This window comes from Euleptes europaea, chromosome 5 (genome assembly GCF_029931775.1).
Source record: "Euleptes europaea isolate rEulEur1 chromosome 5, rEulEur1.hap1, whole genome shotgun sequence".
Taxonomy (NCBI): Eukaryota; Metazoa; Chordata; class Lepidosauria; order Squamata; family Sphaerodactylidae; genus Euleptes; species Euleptes europaea.
Window position 1 is genome coordinate 106,057,699 of NC_079316.1, and position 13,530 is coordinate 106,071,228.

Consider the following 13,530-nt stretch of genomic DNA (forward strand, 5'->3'; position numbering starts at 1 on the left):
GTGGGGAATCAAACCCGGTTCTCCAGATTAGAGTTCACTGATCTTAACCACTACACTACACTTGCTCTCGAGTTGGAGACTCCTCCAACTTGTGGCTGTTCCTCCAACTTCCTATAGCAGGAGATGTGGCAGTGTGGGAGGGTCTGTCACTCCCTTTGCACATCACTGTAAACCAGATCGCGTAGAGTTGAAAGTGTCTATGGAAGCATTGCAATGTAGGCCCTTCTCGTGTTCTGGGATTTCCCATCTAACCCCCCTGAATATTGGAAACCCCAAAATAGTTTACCTCTGACATACATGAAGGCCGCTGATTATGGTGAGAGTGAAGCTAAGCAGAAAGTAGCTTTAGTCTTGGAGAGAATAAGTATGCATCATAACTAGTTTCCATTTTTACTAGTAGCCATGGATAATAACAACATAAGAAAAGCCATGCTGGATCAGACTATGGTCCATCAAGTCCAGCAGTCTGTTCACACAGTGGCCAACCTGGTGTCTTGTGTACTGTGGGAGCAGAAAGAGTTGATTCAGTGGTTCTAATGACCAAGCTCAAATTCCAACTCTGCCATGATGTTCACTGGGTGAACTTGTCACCCAGTGAACACTGTCAGTCTAACCTACCTCAAAGGGTTGTTGTGAGGGTGGAGGGGACAGGATTAACCATGTGGGCTTCCCTGACTTCTCTGGAGAAAGATCACCATGGGTAGCCATGTTAGTCTGTCAATAGCAGCAGAAAAGAGCAAGCGCAAGAGTCCAGGAGTACCTTAAAGACTAATAAAATTTCTGGGAGGGTATGAGCTTTCGTGAGCCACAGCTCACTTCTTCAGATACAGGTAGCTCTTCAGACAGATTCCCCCTGAGCTCTCTCTCACCTTCCCAAACTCCATCCTCCCCAGGCCCACCCCCAATCTACAGAAATTTCCCCAAGCTGGAGTTGACAACCCAGTGTGTATGTGAAGCGCCATCAAGTCTCAGTTGACTTATGGTGACCTTATAGGGTTTTCAGTGCAAGAGATGGTTTGCCATTCTAGCTGTGTCTGAAAAAGGGAGCTGTGGCTCATGAAAGCTCACACTCTGCCAGAAATTTTGTTGGTCTTTAAAGTGCTACTGGACTCTTGTTCTTTGGAGAAAGTTCAGGATAAAGGATTCCATGGAGATGTGAGTTTGAGGAACAACTAAGGCAGACTAAGAAGTTTAGCATCAGTATAATTATGCAGAAGCTTGAGGGGGTTTGTATACTGCAGGAAAGCAAACCTGTGGAGACATACGATTTTCTAAAGAAAACTCAAAGAGAAGATTTGAAGAATTTTTTACAGTCTTGAAGATGATGGGCTCCAGCAGCAAATAGAGGCAGTTAACAGATTCTATCAGAAGAGATCAGGTTGTGATTGGCGTGGGAGAGGTAACGATGCAGACAAAACTTTCTGGCAGATAGATATGAAAATTCATTTTGGAGAAGACACTGGGATGTGCCAAGCATCCGAGATTACCTTCCTAAAAATAACCAAGACAGTTGTTGCTTTAAAGTGAGCATCCAGAACATCAGAAGAAGAGAAAGCAAGGAGCACACTGAAAGAGAAAGAGAGATAAACATGGGTCATCTGGGATGGATTGGGAAATTAAAGTGGCCAAGGATCAAGTTGGAGAGCATGGTGTCAGACTAGGATCTGGGAAACCCAGGTTCGAATACCCATTAGGATTGTGCAAAAAATATTTCCAGTAAATTTTGGGTTTGGGATTTTTTGGCCCAATTGTTTTCAGTAAACCCAAAATAAGCCAAATACCCATACCGATAAATAAGGATATTCGGCTTATTTTTGGGTTTCCCAAAAAATTCAGGCCCATTATAATCAATGGGGAATTTTTTTTTGAAGCTCCTGGGGGGCATTTTGGGAGGTAGAGTCCCCAAATTTTCAGCATGGCTGCAAGGGGCTGTCCTTCAACGATCACCAAAGTTTGGTGAACTTTGGGACAGGGGGTCGAATTTTATAGGCCCACAAAGGGGTCGGCCCCATCCTCCAGGTATTTAAATTACGAGCCGAGCGGTCAATCAGGTCCAAAATTTCAGCGTTGCCGAGGACTGGTGGAAAGAGGTGATTATAGGCTGGTGCCTCAAAGTCTGGACTCTGCCTTCCTTTCTGGGTCACTTTGCATGATATGAGCTTCCAATGAGCTTCCAAATGGAGGGAAAAGGCTTTAAATGCAAGAGAAATAAGGCACGGAAAACATTCCTTTTGGTGGCAAATGGCATCCTCTGAGCAGTCCTTTGTGGTCATGAAAAATCTGATTCCAAGAGATAGTCATCCTGTGGGGAAACAAAGCCTCTACTCAGGGCAACCTTCTTTTGGAAAGCAGGTTTTCATGGGCAGGGGGATGGTGATATTGGAGCCGACTGAAGTGATGACTACGGTGGCTGTCTGAAGGAGACTGCTCATCCACGTGGATGAAGAAATCTCCTTCCTAAGCCTGGTGGGGTCATTGATGAAGCCGGCTCTTTTAATTGGAGGGCATATCCCTCCGGACAGGACTGGGTGAGCCCCAGCTTTTAACCTCAAAAGGGTCCCAACTATGGGGCCCTAACAAAACCAGTCAAAGAAAGAAAATGGGGAGAAAGCACAGAGCCATGGCTCTGAGCAAAGGCAAATAGCTGAACCCAAAAAGCCGAATTCCTATTTGGCTTTTCGGGAATTGCCTATTTGGCTTTGGCTTTATCCCCAGGTTTTTGCATTCAGTAAACCCTAAATCCAAATTTTACTGAAACGGCTAATTTCGGGTTTATTTTCTGTTCAGGTTTATCGATATGCACAACCTAATCCCCATTCTGCCTTGGAAGGTTGCTGGGTGACCTTGGGCCATTCACACACTCTCAGCCTTGGTCATTGCAAGCATTTGGATGGGAGACCTCCAAGGAATATTAGGGAAAGGATGTGGAGGCAGGCAATGGCAAACCACATCTGAATGTCTCTTCAGACGGATCCCCTCTGAGCTATCTCTCACCTTCCCAAACTCCACCCTACCCAGGCTCCAGCATGGTGTAGTGGTTAAGAGCAGTGGATTCTAACCTGGAGAACCAGGTTTGATTCCCCACTCCTCTACATGAACGGCGGACTCTAATCTGGTCACGAAGTCTGCTGTGTGACCTTGGGCTAGTCACAGTTCTCTCCAAACTCTCTCAGCCCCACCTAGCTCACAAGATGTCTGTTGTCTGGAAAAGAAGGGAAGGTGATTGTAAGCCGGTTTGAGATTCCTTTCAGTAGAGAAAATTGAAGTATAAAAACCAACTCTTCTTCTTCCACCCCAAATCCACAGGAACGTCCCCAAGCTGGAGTTGACAACTCTGTGTGTATATGCAGTTCCATAAAGACTCAGTTGACTTATGGTAACCCCATAGGGTTTTCAGGGCCAGAGATGAACAGAGGCGGTTTGCCATTGCCTGCCTTGGCACAGCAACCCTGCTTAGCTTCCAAGATTTCACAAAGCTGGGCTATCCTGGGCCATCCAGGTTGCGCCTGGTAACCCGAAAAACAGGTTACACCTCACATTTGAAATGGCATAGAGACACCTTATTATCAACTGTGAACAAAAAAGTATGTCACCCTGACATAAATGCGCAAAGGATGCCAAGGCTATCCCAGAGAAATAGTCCTGCGCAGAGTAGCAATGACATCAGCAGGGAGCAGGGCTAAGGTAGATCTTCATGCCATGAACAAACGGAAATTCCTGGAGCTACCACCTGGAGGTTGGCACCCTAATGATCGTCCAGTCAGAGATGCATCACAATCTCCGTTCACAAACCCAAAACCTGAAGGGAGGAAGCAGGAGTCTTAAAGTCAAGGCACAAGATAGCAAATAAGAATGTAAATCTTTGACAACCTGTGACCTCTAGTCACAGACAACCTGTGACCTCTATAAAAGTTTTCCCTGGGAGTGATGTCACATATGATGATGACCCCCCCTCCATATCCTGCCTGTTGCCAGCCATTAGCTGCCAACCCTAGATATAAGTGCTTCAAGTCATGGAGGTTTAAAATGAAAATTAAAGGAATGGATATAAATTCATACAAACTAAGGATGCCCGTGGTGCAGAGTGGTAATCTGCAGTACTGCAGTCCAAACTCTGCTCACGATCTGAGTTTGATCCCAACGGAAGTTGGTTTCAGGTAGCCGGCTCAAGGTTGACTCAGCCTTCCATCCTTCCGAGGTCGGTAAAATGAGTACCCAGCTTGCTGGGTGTAAAAGGAAGATGACTGGGGAAGGCACTGGCAAACCACCCTTAAACAAAGTCTGCCTAGTAAACGTCGGGATGTTATGTCACACCATGAGTCAGGAATGCAAGCACTGGGGACCTTCACCTTTTTAAGGATGCGTGAGATCCAGGAACCTTGGTGTTGTGAGACTACTGCTTTAGTTCCTCCATTCAGGTCAGGGACACAGACAATGGAATTGTTTGCAAAGCTCCCCCCATAATTGTTTCCATTGTCAGACTGCTCTCACTGTTACTAAGTATCTCCTACTACTATTCAACTGAAATATACTCTCCTGTTAAGGTTGTCTGGTCCTCCCTGGCCACCAGTGGGAGATGGAGGATAGGGTTGCCAGATCCAGGTTGGGAAACTCCTGGAGATTTGGGGGTGGAGCCTAGGGAGGGCAGGGGCTTCAATGGGATACAAACAATGTCCACCCTCCAAAACATCCACTTTTTCCAAGGGAACTGATCCCCATAGTCTATAGATGAACTGTAATTCCAGGGGATCCTCAGGTCCCCCCTGGAGGCTGGCATCCCTACCTCCTGTCAGTTTGTGCCATTGCCCTCTGGATCTGCAGAAGCTTTTTCATGTAAGAGCCCTTCAAGTGCAATCATGTTCCCTTTCAGTCTCCTTTTCTTCAGATTTGATTTCTCTGCCCCTTCCATACCAAAACCTGGGAATCTACCCAAAGCCAAATAGGCGATTCCTCAAAAGCCGAATACGTGATTCCTGAAAAGCCGTTCTGCTTTTCGGGTTTCAGCGATTCGTCTTTGCTCAGATGCACGGCTCTGTGCTTTCTCCCATTTTTCTATCTTTTTGTGTGTGTGTGTGTGTGTTAGGGCTCCATAGTTGGGGCCCCTTTGAGGTAGGGGTCGTGTAATTGGAGCCAACTTGGTCTGTCCAAACTATCCATCCCCATTCAGTGGAGAATTCTGGATAGTCTGGAGGCAGAAGGGTCATTTAAAAGAGAGGGCTCACCCAGTCCCATCTGGAGGGATATATCCTCCAACTAAAAAGCACCAGCTTCAACAGCTGTTGAACAGGCTTCTGAAGAAGACGCCTCACCCATGCAGATGAGTAATCTCCTTCACAAGAGCTGCCTTGGCTGGCTCCAATATCACCTCCCCCCCCCCGAAAACCTGCTGTTAAACAGAAGGTTCCCCCGTGTAGAGGCTTCGTTTCCCTGCACCATGACCATTTCTTGAAATCAGATTTTTGATGACTATAATAAAGGACAGTTCACAGGAAGTCATTTACCACCAAAAGAAATGTTTTCTGTACCTTATTTTTCTTGCATTTAAGCCTTTTTCCTCAGTTTGGAAGCCAATTTGCATGAACATCATGCTATGAGCCCCAAACGGAACCCCCAGACTTTGAGGCACCAGCCTGCCCATCAGCTCTTTCCACCAGTCCTCGGCAATGCTGCCCTTCAAACCTGAAAACTGATTGACAGCTCAGCTTGCAAATGCCTGGAGGATGGGGCGACCCCTTTGTGGGGCCATAAAATTGGCCCCCCCACCCCAAAGTCCACCAAACTTCAGTGACCGTCTAAGGAGAGTCCCTTGCAACAACACTGCAAATTTGGTGACTCTACCTCCAAAAATGCTTCCAAAGGAGCTGGGGGAAAATCCCCATAGATTAAATGGGCCCAAATATTTCTGGTAAACCTGGAAATAAAGCTGAATACTCCTTTACCAGTATGGGTATTCAACTTTTCCCGAGTTTACCAAAAAATTCAGGCCCAATAAACTAGAACCCTAGGGGGGCAGTAAGAGGCAATGGGGCAGCAGAGGCACTAGAGGTGGACCCCTTCAACTGTGTTGTTCACTAATTTACAAGAGATCAAGCTATGTCACCGCGCTGGCAAATTTGGTGGAAAGTGTCAGAATTTTCTCCAGACTTTGAAGAGCTGGTACCACTGGATCAAGTTTATCAGTTTTGTTCAATACATTTCAACTAAAAAGTTTTAATTTGATTTTGAATAGATGTGCAATTAATTGTAACTGTTTTGAAATTTTATTGTTATCCTCTTTAGTGAGTCATGCAAACCCCTATTTTGAATAATGCTTTTTACAGGATAGGGTAGGGGGTGCTGGGGTTGAGTTTGTGGAACCAAGGGGGCGGTGGCCCGAAATTTTTGGGAACCACTGGTCTAGACTAATGGCTGTCTGAAGTAGTTTGCTGCTATAATTAGAGAAAACAAATGGGGGCGATTGCTTTCACTTCCCTAAGAAATGACCCTTCATTGAACTCCCATTACAAAATATTAGAAGAAAACAAATTTGCATTGAGAGATTCCCCCCCCTTTACTGGACTTCCCCCCCCCCCCTGTAAAAATAGAAGTGCATAAAGTGTCTGGCAATCAATTCCCAAAAGTCTCGCTGACAGGAATTATTGGCAGGAAACCCACAGCATGCAAAGCTCCCCTAACTCCATGCTAACTATAACTGGAATAGTAAATTATGAACTTGGATTTGAAGGTCATTGCTGTGGTCTCGTAAACCCCAACCACTCAGGAAAATGGAACAGCTGGGCATATAAACTGGTGTTCAACTATGGATCATGACCGAATTAATACCTGGGATTGCCAACCTCCATGTGTAGGGTTGCCAACTTCCAGTTACTGGAAAATAACAAGCACTGATGGCTACTGGAAACATCAATAAGACTTTTTATAATTCAGTCATAAAAATCAAACCTTATACAGTGAAACAGAAGCAAACAACGTCCCGTGGTGAAAATAAATTTCGCCAGGTGAGGTCTCCCGGTTGCCAAGTTCCAGGTGAAGGCTGGAGATCCGTTCACTGGGGCGGCACTAGCGGCATGCCAAGCCGCAGATGAAACAGGTACCGCAGGCAAAGGTAGTTGCAGATCGATATTGGCTGTATGTAGCCGAAGAATTTTGAGCCAAAACTTGATTTTAAAGTAAATTGTAACAAAAAGTTGGGGCTAAATTGCCCTTTACTTTGAGGAGAATTTCCTTAGAATATTTTAAGCCCGAAATAGGATTCCGGTATTTTCCTATTTCGCTGATGCTTTGTCCATCGGGCTTAAGGTGGCTTGAGCTAGTATATTTGACTCTATATAAGAAAAATAATACAAAAATGCGAGACTTGAATATGCTATACAATCTTAAGAATACTAATATTGCTAATATAATTATACAGAGGAGTCTTAACACATACATACCAAATGCCAGTGAATAATATCACATCTGTCGTGAGGAAGGCTTGTAGCATTCTTAACAATGAGTACTCATAGCAATGCTTATATGTGCTATATTGCCAACAGGTGCAACTAGCATTAAAGAAACAGTACATTTTAGAAACAAGAGAAGGCCTTGTGCCAATTACATGTTCAAAGCTACCAGGTCATTTTACAAAAAACAGGAATAATCATAGGCTGTATTCAATCCATAAGGAGACATTGTGTTAAACATAAAAATAAAGCGATTTTCTTGTTGAGACAGAAGTCTGTCTATATTTTGTTTTGTGTGAGGTTTGGGTGCATATTGCCAGATCACAAAGAACTGAATGTCAGTGTCAGCATGTCTCATTTCATTGTAATGTGAAACCAAAGGGGCCTCTACCATGTTATTGCGAATACGTGACCTGTGTTCACCCACACGTAATTTGATGGGTCTAGTTGTAATAGCAAAAATGTTATTTATTTATTGAGATGTCCATGTGGTCTACTTTATGTAGGGAAGACAACTAGACTGTTGGTTTTGTAGAAATGTTTGTATTCTGTACTCACATTGTATGGCTTGAGACACGACTGGTGGGTTACAATGCACATACACATCATGTTTAATATTGACTTCTGGTGCAGAAGTCAGATTGAAGGGTTTGTGCATTTTGTCAGGAAAAAAATTGGTGCGAGGGAAGAGAAAATCCAGAATCACATCCCTTCATACAAGGGAGAAGCAAAATAGAAATGACATGGGGAGAAATTATACTGATCTAATTGAAGCTCCCTTGAAATCGATGGCTTACTCTCAAGAGGAAATCTGCAGAATGCACCCTGTCAGTCCAAGCGGGGCCTGGATAGCTCCCAGAATTACAGTTGGTCTCCAGCCTACAAAGATCAGTTCCCCTGGAGAAAATGGCTGCTTTAGAGGGTGGACTTTATGACATTATATCCCACTGATGTCCCTCCTCTCCCCAAACCCACCCTCACCAGGGTCCACACCTAATTCTTCAGGAATTTTCCCACCTGGAATTAGCAACCCTAAATCTGGGGAGATGCACATGCAATTTTCAAAACCTACCTAGTCCAGCAAAGAATCGTTGCGCTGATCAGGATATCATACTCAACAAACATTGCCTTGATGACAGAACATATGCAGAAGATCTCTGATGATCCAAGTTCAGTGATCAGTAGGGTTGCCAGCTCCGGGTTGGGAAATACCTAGAGATGTTGGGGGTGAATTCTGGGCAGAGTGGGGTTTGGGCATGGGAGGAACTTCAATGAGGTATAATGCCATAGAGTCCACCTTCCAGGTGAATGGATCTCTATCGCCTGGAGAACAGTTGTAATAGTGGGAGATCTCCAGCCACCACCTGGAGGTTGGCAAACCTATCCTTTAGGCGGTAGGGCAATCAAACACATTTTGGGGCATCCTCGATATCCTAGATTGGACTTATATTATTAGCTCAAATCGGGTTTTATGGTTTTAATTATATATTATATTAAAAATTTATCTGTTTGTATCTATATGTTGTTAGCCACCTTGAGCTGGCCACTGCCGGGGAAGGGCAGGATACAAATTACATAAAGAATAAAATTAAAATCTGTCAGGCCTGCTTTCCACTGCTGTCAGACTGAGAATGTTTTGCTTTCAGTTCTAATAGGTGCAGCTCAAGGTCGAGCCTGCTAACTGTTGCATTCCTGTTCCAGCGCTATCTCCCGTGGGAACAGCTCCTCATTAGGAGGGGGCCTATCATGACTCGTTGTGACTAATGCTTTCCCATATAGACCATGTACCGTGCTACCTATTCCCATTCGTACCAATGTACCTGTAAGCTCTGCATACCTGTATGTTTTCCAAAAAATCAGCTCTCTTTTGGACTCCTTGTCCAAAAAGTGCTTACAAAATCTCCTTCTGAGCTTGCAGACATTTTCCTCTTCCTCCTACTCAAGAGTTGCCAACCTCCAGGTACTAGCTGGAGATCTCCTGCTATTACAACTGATTTCCAGACGACAGAGATAAGTTCACCTGGAGAAAATTTCTAAATCTGAGAAGAATTCAGTGAATCACAGAGCCCAAGCGGACATTCAAATAGTTATAAATGACTTATTGACACAAGGTGTGTTGATTCCAAGAAGCAGTCCAATGAATTCACCAGTATATCCAATTCCTAAGCCAGATGGCAGATGGAGAATGGTTGTGGAGTATGAAAACCTGAATAGAAGAACTCAAGGACAAGAAGAACTCCAAGTACCAACAAGGATTGCAGACCCAGGGCTAACGGGAGGGAAGGCCGACGTGCTAAGTTATAAGTGAAGACATTGAAGTGCAATTTAATGCAACACAACTTTATTAAACAACAACATACAGCACACTTAATTAGAAAAAGATTAATTAGATAGTTCGAAGGTAATAGGCCACAACTTGGAATTGGCAACAGCTGCGACCCCTTGTGGCGCAGCATGAACAATGTGTCAGGTACCATGGCCGACCCCAATGCAGCCTGGTGTGCCAACAGCCCACAGCGGTCCTGCTGTGGGAAACCATTGCGGGGACCAAGAAACATCAGGACGATCGCCACTGGGTGTTTTTGCCCGCTGCTTGCCTGAGTTAGGAAAGCGACCCCTTCATTTTGCTTTTCCCTCCAACTGACACATTTCCATGCCTATCCGCCAAAAAGCTGCACTGGACCCCCATACTCACAAGCCAGTGCAGCTTCCGCCACATCTCACAGCTGAAGCCAATTCATCACCCCCCCCCCCCGAATGTTCTGTAGCCAAATATCCATTCCCCAGCTGGTGAGGTGCACACCGTCCCAACGGTATAATGCCGCCATGCGGAAAGAAATGTCCCATTGACGTATTACCGTTCCGCCCAATCCAATCACCATTCTGCCAATAACGTTGGTGACCTTCCTCCTAGCCACATCTACATGCTTGATGTTGTGGGCACCTCTCCAAGATCTCCTTTCGAGCCAATCCGACCAGAAGATCACCAAGCCCGGGCATGCAGCCGTCAAAGCCGCTAAATCTCGGCGAGCATCCTCTTCCAGGTCTTTGCCTCACGTGCTGCAAAGGTCGTTCTCCCCCAATTGAAGAACCAAGGTGTGAGGAGTCCCATGCTCTTTCACCAGCTGTAACAACACCGGCATTAACGAATGCCAATGCATGCCTCGTTGTCCCAGCCAATGAATTCGGACAGCACGCTCCAAGCCCCATCCAGCCGCCATGGCATATCGACCAGTCCAAAAACCGATACTGTGTTCCACGATCCACACCGTCCAGCAGTGTTCTGAAACTCATAAGCACAATTAAAGGAAAGCTCTGTCAGGCCGGACATAATTCTTGTACTCCAATGACTGCCAGCGACCTATGGCCTGTATCCGTTCCGTTGCCAGGCCGGCCCCAGCTGCAAACATGGCTGCTCCTATGTGGAATGAATGTCCCCCATATTCTGATGCAGGGAAACCCAACCTGCTTATTGTGGTTCGGAACACACTAACAAATTGATATCTCATCAGTGGCGAAATACCCATCGCCTCTCGGGCGCAAACCCAAAAACTGGCGCAAAGCCCAGTGTGGGCAAGGTCCCTCTTTGCCCGTGGCATGTAGCTGAATCGTTGCCCCTTTTCCGACCCGGTCCATTTTAGACCTTCTTATCACCAATGTTATTGCCTTAGCCGAAATACTTGCATCCCCCAGTCTAAGTGCTCTCCCGGACCCATTGTGGCGGGATTGGGCCACTATTTCTCCAACCCTGAGCGCCCTGAAAAAGGCGATGGTAAATGCTGCCTCAAACAGAACGACCTCGTAAGGTGACCTGCATGTCCTGTAGAGACAGGAGTTAATTCCAGCCAGCAAGGCTATAGTGACAGATCTCCTGTGATCTCTAGTGGCTGGTGTATTTCGTTGCTAGCCCTTCACGGCTTGCCTCACCCGGAATGACCCGCATGGGTTCCGGAAACCCGTGAGCTTTGGAAAAGAACGATATGGCAGCCATATGTACTCCTATGGTCCTGGCAGCGTACCCTGCGTCTTTCAGTTGTGCTAAATATTGAAGTGCCATAGTTTCTGTGATTGACCATGTGCTGGGTCCCCCTGCGCGTTGCAGAAAACCCTGGAATTGTGCTGCGGCTCCTTCATATGCTCAGACCATGGCAGGGGCAAGTGAGCTACAATGCCACTCATAATAACATGTCCCACAACTCCTCCAGGCAGGGTAGCGGGAGTCGGTCCACCTCCGGTGCCAACCAACAGAATTTGTCCAGCTGTGAACGAGACAACGCATCGGCTAAGCAGTTGTCTAAACCATATTATTCTACAAACATGTTAAAACCAGGTGCCAAACTAGACTCATAACTCTGACAGACCTTGATGTTTGCCTGTTAACGACCCTCACTACTGCCTGATTGTCGCACCAGAAACGGACCCTTTTATTCTTAAAAGGCTCAGCCCAAATGGCAACGGCTACCACCAGTGGGAATAGCTCCAGGAAGGTCAAGTCCCAGCAAATGTCAGCCCCCAGCCACCTGTCGGGCCAACACTGGGCACACCAATGCCTGTTGAAATATAAGCCAAAACCAACACTGCCAGCTGAATCAGAATGGACTTGTAAGTCTCGGCCATTCTCAAGGCAGCTCTGCCAGAGGGAAGTACCACTGTATTTCTCTAGGAATTGTAACCAAATTTTAATGTCCTCCTTAATGCCTCTGGACACTCTGATGAAATGATGTGGAGCAGCGACCCCTCGAGTGGCTCTGTTTAAACGGGCGCAGAACGCTCTGCCCGGAGCTACTACCCTGCAGGCAAAGTTCAAGTGGCCAATAACAGATTGCATTTCCTTTAAGGTGCATTTTGTCCTATTGCCCACCAAAGTGAGCAGGGCCCGGAGCACCAAAAGTTTCTCCTCTGGTAACCTAGACGTGCCTGCAATTGTGTCTAGTTCGATGCCCAGAAACGTTAACACTGGGCTGGGGCCCTCCATTTTCTCAGAAGCCAATGGCACACCCAGCTCCTCGGCCAGCTCCTTGAAGGAGGTTAGAAGATTGGCACATAATGGGCTGTTCTGCAGCCCGACGAACAGAAAGTCATCCAGGTAATGGGTGACAGTGGGGACACTCGTTCGGTGGCGTATCGCCCATTCTAGGAAAGTGCTGAATGCCTCGAACGTGGAGCATGACACCGAGCACCCCATTGGCATCGCTTTGTCTACATATGAGTACCCTTGAAACTGAAAACCTAATAAACAGAAATCATCCGGGTGCACCGGAAGTAATCTAAAAGCAGACTGTATATCGCATTTTGCCAGCTGGGCTCCGTGGCCACCGGAGCGAACTAAACTTAAAGCATGGTCAAAGGAAGCATATCTCACGGCTGTGAGCTCTGCCGGAATCCTGTCATTGACAGAAGCCCCTTTTGGATAGGGCAGATGATGTATTAATCTGTATTCCCCTGGTGCCTTTTTTGGCACCACACCTAAGGGGGAGATCCACAGGTTGGGAATAGGTGGTGAAGAAAAGGGGCCCGTGATTCTGCCTAACTCCAGCTCCTTTGTGATTTTCTTGGCCACTACCTCCGGCATTTCTTTGGCCGATTTGAGGTTGCCTGCCTCCATGGGAACTCTAGCATTAAAAAATGGGATACAGAAACCGGCCGTGAAGCCATTCATTAAATATTGTGTCGCGGCCTTGTTAGGGTAATTGATCAGTAGTGGACGTAAGGCGTCGAGCTTAATCGGTGTGCAGGCCAGGCCCCTCAACGCCTCCGCTTCATTTGTTGGATGTGGTAGTGTTGGAGGAAGGGCCACCCTCTTTTCTTTTATTGGCAGGGCCTGACCTGCCCCCTTGAAAGGGGGGCTGATTCGAACTGCCCCGCGGGCATGAAGAGCGGGGGTGGGGGCCAGAACAAGTCTCGTAGCAGTGTTCAAACCTGCAAGCCTTGCGTTGGCATTTGTCGAGGCCGTAGTCCCAGCATATGCGCCTATTGGTGTTACGGTGGGGTTTATTAGCCCAGGAAGCCCTACTGCTGTCAGACCTGCCGCTGGCAGTCCTCCCTTTTATATGGGGGCCAACTTTCACCAGCCAGAGCTTGTCATTGA